Genomic DNA, 14,031 nt, shown 5'->3' on the forward strand with positions numbered 1-14,031 from the left:
CTTGAGAGTTCATTTCCTAGACTGGTATCCGGCTGGTACGATCCTGCGTCCTAGGTTCTGCCTGTGAGCTGATGTTGTTTGTTCTCAGATTGAAGGACTCCCTTTAATAAGTCTTGTAAGTTCGCTCTGGTTTTTACATAGTCCCTTAAGTTTTGTTTATGTGGAAACGTCCTAATTTCGCCATCACATTCAAATGAGAGTTTTTCAGGATATGTTATTCTTGGCTGGCAGTTTTTTTCTTTGAAGGTTTTATACACATCATCCCGTTGCCTTCTTGCCTGCCTGCATGGTTTCTGCCGAATAATCTGAGCTTAGCCTTATTGTTTCTCCTCTGTATGTGACTTTTTGTTTTTCTTGAGCTGCTCTCAGGATTCTTTGTCTTTGGTTTCGGTGAGTGTGACTACGACATGCCTTGGTGATTTTCTTTTGGAGTCTATCCTATATGGGGTTCATTAAGCTTCTTGGATGGCCAGCTTTTCATCTTTCATGATAATGGGGAAGTCTTCTGTCAGCAGTTCCTCAATGATCCTCTCTGTGTTTTGTTTTCTCCTCCTGTTCTGGAACTCCGCTCGCAAAATTTTTGCTTTTGATTGTATCCCACATAATTCTCAGGGTCTCTTCATTTTTCTTCTTTCTTTTTTCTGATTTTTCCTCAGAGTTGTATCCAAGTGTTTGTCTTCAATTTCGCTGATCCTGTCTTCCACCATTTCAAACCTGCTCCTCAGCCCTTCTATGACCATATCCATTTCTGAAATCTTGTTGTTTATCTTTTGGATTTCTAATTGTTGTTTTTGTATGATCTCTAGCTGTGAATTTGACATTTTGTTCCTGCATTATTTTCCTGAATTCTTCCATTTTTTTGTCTGTATTTTCCATGAGTCTGTCTGCCTTTTCCATGAATTTGTCTATTTTTTCCTCATTTTTGTCTGCTTTTTGCTTCAAGCTCTGAATATTAGAGATTTGGATTCCCTATCAGGTAGTTCTAGTGCCTTTTCTTCTACTGGAAAGTCATCTAGTGTTTTATTTTGGATACCTACTGGAATCATCCTGTCCTGTTTTTGTAAATGTTTTGATATTGTCTGCTGTCTTCGGGGCATTCAGTAGTTATTTTCCTCATTTAATGACTGTAGATTTGTTTGTTTTGTCCTGCTTTTTTGTTTTATTTGGCCATGTCTGAGCAGGCTCGCTGTGTGTTCTTGTTTGCTCGTCTGTGGGCACAACACTTTTCGCCTCCTTCTCCAATTGGCAGGGTCAGTCACTCAGATATGATACAGCACGGCAGGTCTAGCTGAAGAGGAGTTGCTGGGATGGGTTGTTTGTGGCATTTACTATGGCCATCAGGGCGGGCCAGTAATCAGCGCAGGGCAGGTTCCGGTAGGCCGTGCCTGGGCTTCTTGGTGGTGTGATATTCAGCGCACAGTGCAGGTAGGCAGGATGGATGGGGGAGACTGTGATGTATGGAGCTAAGATGGGTATGGGAAAGAGGAGAGAGAAGAGAGAGGAACAGGAGCCGAAAACATACAGACAAAAAAGAGTGCTAAAGGAGCCTGCCACTGGAGTGGAGAGATGAGAGACTATGAAATAGAGAAAAACAAAAAGAAAAAATGAATAAATAAAAATTAGAAAGAAAAAAGAAAAGAAAAGCTCCCAGGGATCCCACCAGTGCGGCTGCAAGGTCTGCAGAAGTTGCTCCCAGGCCATGAAGTACAGCCTGGCTAGAAGGGGTAGAGGTGTCACTCAGTGCTAGGTATTCAGGGGACAGGAAGAGAAGGAAAAGTACAGAGAGATGAGAACTGAGTAATGAAGAAAGACACAAAGGGAAAAAGAGGGAAAAGAAAACAAAACAAATAAAGGGAAAAAAGAACAAGAAAACCCCCCCAAAAAAACAAGAGAAATGAAATGCTCTCAGGGATCCCTCTGCGCTTCTGTGCAAACTGAGGGGGTAGATCCCAAGCTGCGTAGTACTGCCCAGCTAGAATGGGCTCCCAATTCAAGAAAACAAAAGGAAAACAAACAAAAAAAAGCCCCAGGATCCCACCAGCGCGGCAGCACGGGCCGGGAAGCAGTTTCACATTCAAGCAGTGCCTCACAGCCCCATAAGGAAAAAGGAAAAAGCAAAGATGGCACACAGAGCCAGTTATTTGAGAGAAAGGAGGGGCAGATGGTGAGAGGTAAGGAAGAAATCTACATAAGTGGAAAAAAGCAACACCAGCAGTCAACAAATGGCATTCAGGGAGCCAGCCAGTGTGGGCAGGTGGAATCCAAGTGACACTGGGGTGAAGCCAGTGCTTCCCAGCTAAGAGACTGTGGCCACAGGAAGCAGAGGAGGCCGAGTGTGGGTGAAGAAGGGTGTGGGGTGGGAAAGTGTATATCACTGGTTACCGGTTGTTCTGTCTCCTGCCGGAAGCTCCGTGAAGTTGCTTTCTCGTATCCCCTGTTCACTGATCTCGAGTCCAAGATGGCGGATCCGTGCTGCGTTACCTGATAGGGGACGTCTGCATGTATCTCTCCTCGCTCTCTGTTCTCTGTCAGTTTCTTATTCCATTCAGTGCTTGGCTGAGTTCTTTATCTCTTCATTTGATGCTTAAGGTTTCAGAACTGCCGTTTTCTCTGTTTGGCTTAGTTTTTTGGATCTTTGCTGAGCAGGGACAGTGTGGTGCTTCTGTCTATATCGCCATGTTGCCCGGAAGTCCCTGGATGGTTATTTCTGAAATCCCAATCTCAGAAGTTGGGGGATGCAACAAAGTTAGGAAAACCACTAGGAAGCCTGCAGCCAATGTGATGAGAAGGTACAAGGCCTGACCAGGGTGTGGCAGGGGAACAGAAAGGGTAGGAGTGGGTACGTGCACAGGGACTGGTGCATGGAGGCAGGGGGTGGGCAGGGCCAGGAGGACGGAGGGTAGGTGGGGAGGTATGCAGGCTCCGGGGAAGGAGAGGGGCAAGATGACGAGTCTTCTTTTAGACAAAGTAGCTGGAGGGGCCTGGGTGCAGGAACGGAGGGTGACGAGGGCCCAGGAGAGACCACAGAGAAACTGGAGTGAGAATGCAAGTCAAGAGGAGGCAGGTGGCCATAAGCCAGGGACAGAGAAGGCCAGAGTGGACAGGCAACATATGAGAATCCTCCAGCACCGGGAAGTGGTGCTGAGCAACAAAAGTAGAGATGTCAAGGAAACAGGGGAGACGCTTCCTCCTGCAGATAATCACCCCGTTTCCAATGCTGTGTGTAGAGGGGGGGTTTAGGAAGGGAGTAGGGGGACACACAGACCCTCCCAGACCTTCTCATCAGCATACCTCTGTGGCTTGCCCCCTTCTCTTCCACTCCCAGGACAACACTGGACCCACTGCCCACCCCCTCATCCTCTAGGCACCACCTGCTGTGAGCTAAGGGAGCCAGAGGCCTTGTGGCTGGGGTTTCCAGCCCTTCTTCCCTCCCTCCCATGGCCTGTGGACTGCAGGCTCTGGGGTACAGAGGCTGACTGCCTGCTCACTGCTGCGTGCTGGGCCTGGTAGACATTTGCTATAGGGAAGAGCTACTTTAGCAGGGCACAAAGTCCTGTCTCACCAGTGCCATCACTAGGGAATGCAGAGGGTGCAGACCACATCGGTAATGTAACACCAAAATGACTGTCTATATAATTTCTGTGCAGTGTTTCAGAAGAAAATTATTATTTTTTTACAAAAATATCCCTGTAGTTAGTTGTAACAACAAAAACATTTTTCGAAAGCCCAGCACACACATACCAATATACCTACAAGGCTAAAACTCTATGCTAATTTACTTTTTGAACTTTCTAATGCGCTCTGGTCACAGCTGTCACTACTACCCAATTATAATGATGCTTCAAATCAGTGGTTTCGTTTGCACATGCTACAAGCACACACTGTTGTTTTTGTTGCTGCTGGTGTTTTTAGTCGCTGATTTTGTCAAATTCCCTGGTGTTTTAGCCACAATATTGTGGTAATTAGTATTTGTGAACCTATATCAATAACTTTTTTGAGAATGAAGTAGAAAAATCAAAAAAGGCTTCTGCTCAGTTACTAACAGTGTTGTAACTAATAATGTTGTAATCCAATGTAGAAAGATTTTAGGAAATAATTTTGTTCTTAGTATCAATATAATCTAAGAAATATTACACTTAAACAATTTACAACTATATCACATATTGTTCTATGATTAAAATTAATAATAAACATTACTAAGGATTCTGTATGGTCTGGTATGGGAGGAGGTCCATGGAAGGAGGTTCATGGAGGGGGGATGACACTATGAGTTACCACAGTTGGTGACACCAACCCTAGTGACGCCACTGTGCCCTCCCAGCCAGGGTGTCCTCGCTCATGCTCGTGCTCTCTCTCTCTCTCCCTCTGTCTCTCTCCCTCTCTTTTAGATCTCTTTCTCCACACCTTCACCAAATGTCCAAATCAAGGGCCCATAGGTGCTCTTACTGAATATAAAACAAGGCCTATCAATATCGCCGGGTGGCCCTAAGGGTTAAGAGCTTGACTACTAGCCTAAAGGTTGGAGGTTTGAACCCACCTAGAGGCACCTTGGAAGACAGGCCTGGAGATCTACTTCCAAAAGGTCAGAGCGTTGAAAACCCTACAGAGTAAAGTTCTACTCTGCACACATGGGGTCGCCATGAGTCAGAACTGACTTGACAGCAACTAACAACAATCAATATGTTATCATTTAAAACTCACACAGATTACTGCTCTGCCCACCACTCTTTGGTCCCTGTGCTGGATCTCAGTGTCCTCGTATGTAAAAAGGAAGAGGTGGCTTGCAATGACAACCGGACAGTGAATGTGGAGGAGCTGCCTGGAGTAGGGTAAGCTTTATATTTCTATCTCAAGTTTCCACGTTGGCCCACCTGCTCTTCACAGACCCTCCACTGGCCCCTTGACCCCTCCCCTCCAAGGCAAAAGCAAATGGCGGCAAGCTGACCTCCCAACAAGGTGGCTAAGATTTTTAAGTCTACTTCACACTAAAGTTAACAAGCATAAACAAATAGCAGTTTATGTACTATATACATTTTTTAAACTCTTAAAAGATTACAAATGTCCAAAAACAAAAACCAAAAGGAAATTAAGGAATTTTCCTTTGGGTTTTATCTCTATTAGCCAAATGCTTTTTGTTCAGACAATGTTTATAGGGTCATTGTCCTCCTCTGTTTAAAAAAATCATAATACAGGGCACATGTCCAGCAGTGACACTGACTGCAGGCTCATGTCTGCCAGTTCCTCCTGCCCCCTTCAGCAGCCTGCTGTGCCACGAGGCTGAGGAACAAGTGTTTCCTGGCCCTCAGAATGTTTGCTAGCCACATCAATGCCACCAGCCTCCCCTTCAACACACCACATCCCTTCCTCAGAGTCACGGTATGGCTGGGCCATGGGGACGAACCCACATATGCTTCATGAGGAACATGAGCTAAAGGCCCGGGAAGGCCTGTGTCACCAAGTCACTGCAGCTGAGCTGCTGCTAGGCAAACTCATTTACTGAGGACCACTGTGTGCCAGCTGCTGACTCAGGTAGCTCCTGTTACCAGCCTTTCCACAATTCCACAAGGGGCATCTTACAGGTGAGAAGACAGGGTGAGCAATCTTGCCCAAGGTGAGATGAGGAACTGGAAGAGATTGGAGGAGGAGCTGTACTCTCTCTACAGAGCCACGCTGCCTCCTGTGAAAACGCCAAACAGCCAATCCTAAACCTCAGGTCAATGTAGTATTACTTCTATGTGGGTACCCTTCTCTCCAATCACATATGCATCCAAGATGCTCCTTGGAAGATCTGAGGTCTTTCAACCTTTCAAGGTCACCCGTACTCCCCCTGGAGCTCCTGCCTTGCCAATGAGCCTTCCAAAGTGGCCTGTCCACATGGGATCTCTATCCCAGGCTCCAGTAATGCCTATCTCTCTTCTCCTCTGCTGCAGTGAGTTCTACTAACCAAGTGTTTCCGGTCCATCTCCTTCTGGACATACAACAGAACTGCACTTCCCACTAAGATTAGAGAGAAGTAATAATGTGTGTCACACACAGTTCTCCACACTCCCTTCTCTGAGGTGGTGATGGGGAAGCTTGTGTCAACATCAGCCTCCTCAGCACTCAGAGAAATGGAAACACACATCCACACAGACCTACCTGTGCAGAAATGTTCACAACAGCATTACTCACAATAGCCAGAAAGGTGGGAACAACTCAACTGTCTACCAATGGATAAATGGATAAACAAAGTGTGGTATGTACATACAATGGAATATTACTCGTTCATAAAGAGAAATGAAGTCCTAATACATGCTAGGACATGAATGAACGTTGAAAACATTGTGCTGAGTGAAATAAGTCAGTCTAAAAAGGACAAATACATGATCCCATTTATATGAAATATCTGGAATAGGCAAATTCATAGAGACAAAAAGTAGATAAGCAGTTGCCAGGGACCGGGGGAGGGGGAAGTGGAGAGTGACTGTATAATGGGCATGGGGTGTGATGGGGTGATTGTGTTTTACATTTGGCAAGGACATGAATTTTGGGGGGTCAAAGAGTGGAATATTATAGACTGAACTGGGCCCCCCAAAAAATGTGTGTCAATTTGGCTAGACCATGATTCCCAGTATTGTGTGGTTGTCCCCCATTTTGTGATCTGATGGAATGAGATTATAAAATCCTAACCTCTATGATGTAAATGAGGCTGGATTAGAGGCTCTATGTTAACAAGGCAGGGCTCAACCTACAGGATTAGGCTATCTCTTTTGAGATAAAAGAGAGAAAATTGAGCAGAGAGGAGAGGGACTTTACTACCAAGCAGGAAGACCCAGGAGCGGAGGACATCCTTTGGACGTGGGGTCCCTGCACTGAGAAGCTCTTAGACCGGGGAAAGATGGATGACAAGGACCTTCCCCCAGAGCCAATAGAGAGAAAGCCTTCCCCTGGAGCTGCACCCTGAATTTGGACTTCTAGCCTCCTAGATTGTGAGAGAATAAATTTTTGTTTGTTAAAGCCATCCACTTGTGGTATTTCTGTTATAGCACCACTAGATAACTAAGACAGGGTGGGGTTTTTTTTTTTTTTGGTGGGGCGGGGGGGCAGATGATGAAAATGTTCTAAAATAAAATTTTGCTGATGGCTGCACAACTCTGTAAACATACTTAAAAACTACTGAACTGTATGCTTTAAACAAATAAACCTTATGGTACAGTATTTGAGTTATATCTCAATAAAGTCTTTTAAAAAAGATCATATACTGTTATGATTCCATTTACATGAAATGTACAGAATAGGAAAATCTATAGACAAAATGTAGATTAGTGGTTGTCTAGGGTAGGCAGGAGGGGGAGTGGTAAGTGACTGCTTAATGGGTACAGGGTTTCTTTTTGAGGGGATGAAAACGTTCTAACATGAGACTATAGTACTATAAATATACTAACATTAGACTAAGATCTGTAAATATACTAAAAAACATTAAATTGTACACTTTTCTGAACTTTATGGTATGAAAATTATGTAACAATAAAGCTGTTAACAACAACAGAAACAAAGATGGCACCTCACTCACCCTGGGTCCATGAACAACTTCACTGAGCAAAGTCCCTCGTCACACACACTGAGCATGCAACTGTGCTGTGTGAGACTGCACAGGCATGAGGGGTTGGTTGCTTGCACAGCATCATGCAGTCCATCCCTAAATGGGCTCAAACATGTCTGCACTAGTATATGTTCGTGTTGAAAATATATCTAGGGCCAATTAGCTAAAAATGCTGGAAGGAGGCCAAGGTATGGTTCTGTCCCAACATGGAACAGACTCTGTCCCAAGGCCACAGTCTGGATCTTTAAACATTTGGAGGGTGAGGGTTGGAGTTACTTACAAGAATCTGGCTTACAAGATTCTGGCTTACAAGTTACTTACAAGAATCCCAACCTGAAAAAATATTTGCAACTCATAACACATGAACTAATCTTCCAAAAACAAAAGAACTGATAGAAATTGAGAAATAAACAACCAATAACTCAAAAGAAAAATGGGAAAAGAACTGTTCACTGAGATACATAAATGGTCCCGAAACATACGGAAACATGATCAGCGCACTTCAAAAAATGCAATAATATACTGAGACACTATTTACACCTGTCAGGTTGGCAACAATCCAAATGTTTGTTTGACTCCACCCTCTGTTGGGGAGGCCATGGGGAACAGCCTCTCACACTGCTGGTGGGAGTGCAAATTGGAACCACCCCATGGACGGCAATTTGGCAAAATCTATCAAAACTGCAAAAGCATCTACCCTCTGAGCCAGCTATTCACCTCTGGGACTCTACCACACAGACCTACCTGCATGTGTGGGGACTGATGTCCAAGTAAGGTTGCTCCTCCCAAGAATGCTATGAAACAACATGTCAAAAACAACCCAAATGCCTTTCATAAGGGATGGGATTTAAAACACACAGACATGGAGAAGCTTCACAATGGACACAGCTGAGAGAGAATGATGTATTAATAGGGAAAATCTCTAGCATAGGTTGTGAAATAAAAAAAGAAAGGTGCAGGACAGTGTGCTTGGTATGCTATCTTATTTAACAAAACAGGAGAAGCAAGAATATACGATAGACTCCCTCTTACCTGCGGTTTTGCATTCCGTGGTTTCAGTTACCCGCTGGTCAAGCGCGGTTCGAAAATGTTAAACGAATATATAGCGTGACGAAATTTCATGCCATCCTACTCCATCATTCACACAACTTTATTACAGTATATTGTTATAATTGTTCTATTATTAGTTACTGTTGTTAATCTCTTACTGCACCTAATTATAAACCAAACATTATCACAGATGTGTATGTATAGGAAAAAACATAGTATATATAGGGTTCTGCACTATCAATGGTTTCAGGCAGCCATGGGGGTCTTGGAAAGTATCCCCCGCAGATAAGGGGGGACTACTATAAATGTGTGTCTGCTGGTATCTGCCTGCAGAAACATGGGAGGATATTCAAACTACTCAAAGTGGTTCTCTATTAGGGAGGGGGGCAAGGCAGATGAGATCCAGGTGAGGGCAACATTGCTCAAAGTATGCTTTAATATCTTTCATTTTAGAACTATGTGAATGGATTGCCTATTCAAAAAGCATTTAATTTAAAAAAAAAAAAAAAAAAGTCCCATCCTCATTCAAAAACAAAACCAAACCCCTACACACATCAAAGCCTCTGAGTCAGATGTCAGTGCCGAGGGCTAGCTCTACCAGGTCCTTCTGCGGCCTGTCAGCCTGTGGGAGGGCCAAGCACCGCCCACTGTAAAGGCGGGTGGGTAGGGGCCACCACACATTGACATCTGTCCGGCCCCTCCAGCCTCACCCTGGAGTCTGTGCATGGCCTCCACCAGCTTCCCACAGCCAGCTCTGCCCCACCCCACCTGCCACACACACTGGTCTGTTTCTCCTCTCACGGCGCTTTCCCCTGGGCGGCCCAGAGTCACGCACAAACCCCACCTGTGCACCCCAACAAGTCAGTCTCTCACTGATGGAGATGGAGGGGCTGGGGACGGGAGAGCACCGCCTGCGCAGCAGGCCCCTCAGCAACCACACTATGCCAGGCACTGGGCAGAAGCTCCGTCAGACACCCTGCACAGGGCGCAAAGGGACACAGACAGGCATCTGCAGGACGCAGAATGGCGCCAGCAGGCTCTCAGGCTGCGGCTGGAGAGCGTTGTGGGGACCAACACAGCAGGCAGGACACAGGCACAGGGCATTCCTGAGGAACAGCAAGTAGAAAGAGGAGGTGTAAGGGACAGGCAGGAAGAGAAGAGCAAGGCCACACAGGGATGGCCTGAGTGCCAGGGACAAGGAATGTGGGTTTTCCACCAGGCACACTGGGGAGAGGAGTCCTAGCTCAAGCCCACCCTGAAGACGATCTCCACCCTTCACAGAGGTCCTACTGTCCCTTGCCAGCCATCTCACCTCATCAACTCCACTCTAGTGAGCCCAGCCTCTACTTTCCCAGCAGAGAGCATGTCAGGAGCAGAAGACGTGGGCAAGAAAGTTAAATCAGGGAACTGGGGGTGGGGGGGTGCGTAAAAGAGGAAAACCAAAAACTGCAGGTAAAAATGAAAGGGCCAAGGTTCAGCTGTCTGAAAATGTCCCTCTGGAACACCTCGATGCTCAAAAGACACCAAATCGATAAAATGCTGCTCCCATATTCTGCAAAACCTTATTTCCTCATCACCTACTGAAAGGAGAAAAACCTCAGGCTGACCAGTTCCAAACTGTATGTCCCTGGGCCTCAAAGCGCAGCTTAAAAACCACCTCAAATTTCTGAGGGCTGATTCAGAAGCCAGTGTTCAAAAGAACGAGTTTTTTTATTTGTTTGTTTGTTTTTAAGGAAGACAACATTTGTTTCCCCTTTCTAAGTTTTAAACTAATTTTCGTTTTCTTCCCAGTGGAATAAAAAGGAAATTCCTTCATAGTAATCTTTAAATTGCTATCAAAAGGATTTCTTAAATGTTCACCAGCTGGTCGTGTGGCCCCAAAACGCAAACCTCCACCTGACGAGCATGTACTGAGCCACCCCCGACGTGGGCCCTGTGTACCACCTTCCCAGCACCTGAAGTCCAGTGGGTGACCAACACATTTTTACTGGGGCTGGCTCTGTGACCAGCCAGGGAGACCTAGCCCCATAGGGCAGGGAATCAGGGATCTCTTCCCAGCATGGGAGGTCCGCTCATGTGGACGCATGGCAAGCCCTTCGACGGTCCACGTGCAGAAGGAAATTACTAAACATGAGCACGCTACGGATCACTCTGACATCCGGTTGACCTACAGCATGGACGGCTATCTGGGTCAGATCCGAGTGAGCTGGCAAGCCTCAAGCAAACACATTTCCTGAGAAACTGGCCTGTTTCTCTTTTGAGTCTGCTGAAAAGAAGGGTGATAAACCACGTGGTGAATCAAGTTTGACACCCATTACCAACTTCCCATCATCAGTCCGCCCACCCCACCACTCAGACACCACACAACCACTGCCACCTGAATATGGTGCTTGCCCAGAAATAGAAGGCCTTCAAGACACAGAACTGAAGCATGAGGCATTGGGAGGGCTTAGCTATCTCTTAGTCCCACATTCTCATCTATATAATAGATGGGGAAACTGAGGCACAAAGCGCATTAAGTGGCCTTGCCCAAGGAGCCAGTTACCCCATCTGGAAGTCTCTGAGGTACACACAGTGCTATCATAAGTCTTTGGTTCCTCTGTCCAACCCTGAAGTCATCCTCTTCCCACCAGACCAGTTTCTCCTCCTGCATGTGCCAGCTCAGCACCAGCAGGCACCTCTAGTCCGTGTTTACTCCTCCACCCTCCCCCACATCCAAATGGATAAGAAGCCTTAGAATCCAGCAGCATCTCTCCCCTACCAGTCCATCCCAGTCCATCCCAGTCCCCTGAAGCCTCTGGTGGATGCAAACCTCCACCCCATCCTACCCCCTGCCAACGACCGTGTAGGGACCTCCATGACAGAAGACAAATCACAGGAGGCAGCTGAGCTCTTCCCAACATGGCCAGTCCCAGGGAAGCCTGGAGCCACGCTGGGACAGCCACACAGGCCACTAAGGCCTATACACTTAAAAATAAAAACGATTTACAATAAGTAACCCCTTAAAGGAAATACATCAAAACATTAACAGTGAGTGCAGGCGAAGGGCTACCCTTCCTACTCAGGTGCCTTTTTCGAGCTTGCCTGATGATCACGCAAACCTCCTCCCCAGGAGTGAGAAGGAGAGCCAGCCTGGAAACACCATTCCATGTAGTCTCTTTTGGTAGAGCCGACTTCAACTATTCTCTAGAAACCACTGGTTATCAGACAGTGGAGAAGCAAAATGTTAGCAAGATTTTTGTTCAAAGGCAAAAGAACGAAATGAAAACAATCCAGGTTTTTTGTTTGTTTTGTTTTTGGAGGGGGTAGGTTTAGTTTTGTTTGCTTCAAGAAACATTTGTTTCGAAGGCAGGGCCAAGACGGTGGAGTAGTCAGACGCTTCCGGTGGACCCTCTTACAACAAAGACCCAAAAAAACAAGTGATTTGATTTTATATGGCAATCTGGGAGCCCTGAACATCCAAGACAGAGTTGAGAAACCGGACTGAGTGGCAGGGGGAGGAAGAAACGGTTCAGAATCAGCAAGGAATTGCCAGACCTGACCCGACGAGAGCCTGAGCCCTTCAGGCCTGAGCAGCTCGGGGGTGAGCAGTGAGGCAGGCAGGCAGCCATGTTCAGGACGTACATTTTCCACACCAGGAGAGACCCAGAGGCAGAGAGTCTACTTGGCAAGCCAGAACCAGTGAGACGCAGCCCTCCATGAAAGATAAGTACTTGAGTACCGGCTACAGATCAAAAACACCACCCTTAGGGAGAAACCTCTCTCCCATTTACCTCCTCGCTCCCTGGTCTGCACTGGATCCCAGACCGGCTTCAGCAATTGCTGAGTCCCCTGGGCTGCAAGTAGGATCCGTCACATGCCTGGAGCTACTCTCCCTGCCTTGGAAAGTAAACAAATTAATAAATAGGGGAAAAAATAAACTGCGGGTTCCCCTAAGCCAGGAACCCACGGTAGGCACAGCTCCTCTGCCTAGGCACAGGGATGAGAGATCCACAGACTTTGAGTGCCTTTCCCCCTGCAGAGACTTGCGTGGGCCATCTCAATAGCGTAGGCCCTCATTACTGCAGTACAACAGGGTATATACAGGAACTCTAACTTCAACTGTTTCAGCTGTGACATGGCAGGTTCCTGACATCTGACACTGCTCTGCCCATTAAGCAGGGTCTTCACCTACCCATATCAGGGGCCTGAGGACTGGTGGTTCCACCCACACCACCTAGCCACCTGCGATAGGGGCTCATGAATAAGAGGTGCCCCCCAGTCCTTACAGCCAACAGAACTGGGTGCTCACAGTCCAGCTGTAAAACCCACCCACCTGCGCGCTCTAGGGAACAGGGGCACGCCTTCCTCCTGGACACCCAGAGATTGCCATCAGCTCCCTGCCTTGCTCAGAGTGTGTCCCCCTGCTGCAGCCAGATGCCTGTGCCTACACCAATCACCCATGCCTATCTAGGACTATAAGTGAGAGCATACACCACACACTTGGTGGCTATCTACCTGGGCACCTGAGCTGAATCCATACAGGAGGAGTGGGTGGACTCCTGAGCTCACATACCGATCTAACCACCTGGTGACAGGACATTAGAGCTTCAAAGGTGCCAATAATCAAACCAGCTCATACGAGCAGCCTATTTGGGCATACCAAAACAAAACAAGAAGCTAGGACACAGTAAGCAAACATAAAATAAATAAATATAATAACTTATTGATGGCTTGAAAACAACAGTCAATATTAAATCACAGAAAGAGGCAGAACATAATGGCTTCAGTAGGTTCCATAAATAATCTAGAAATTTTTCAGAGGAAGAAGATTTCTTGGAATTACTGGAGGCAAAATACAAAAGATTAATATACAGAACTCTTCAAGAAACTAGGAAGGAAATTAAGCAAAACACAGAACACGCAATAGAGAAAATTAAAAAGATTAGAGAAGAGCATACTGATAAATTTAACACGCTGCAAGAATCCACAGAGAGACAGCAATCAGAATTCCAGAAGATTAATAATAAAATTTCAGAATTAGACAACTCAGTAGAAAGTCACAGGAGCAGAACTGAGGCAATGGAAGTCAGAATTAGTGAGACTGAAGATAAAGCACTTGACACCAACTTATTTGAGGAAAAATCGGATAAAATGGTTTAAAAAAATGAAGAAACCCTAAAAATTATGTAAGACTCTATCAAGAGGAATAACCTGCGAGTGACTGGAGTACCAGAATGGGGGGGATAACAGAAAATACAGAGACAATTGTTGAAGATTTGTTGGCAGAAAACTTCCCTGATATCGTAAAAGATGACAAGATGTCTATCCAAGATGCTCGTCGAACCGCACGTAAAGCAGATCCCAAAAGAAAGTCACCAAGACATATTATAATCAAACTTGCCAAAACCACAGATAAA

General features: G+C 46.1%; 1 protein-coding gene across 1 annotated transcript in view; it reads right to left on the reverse strand.

Moving 5' to 3' along the window:
• Positions 1-14,031, reverse strand: part of EPN2 (epsin 2) — a 157,132-nt gene that overhangs the window by 115,904 nt on the left and 27,197 nt on the right. The window lies entirely within an intron of this gene.

The sequence above is a fragment of the Trichechus manatus genome, unplaced genomic scaffold (assembly GCF_000243295.1).
Source record: "Trichechus manatus latirostris isolate Lorelei unplaced genomic scaffold, TriManLat1.0 scaffold00080, whole genome shotgun sequence".
In the NCBI taxonomy this organism is placed as follows: Eukaryota; Metazoa; Chordata; class Mammalia; order Sirenia; family Trichechidae; genus Trichechus; species Trichechus manatus.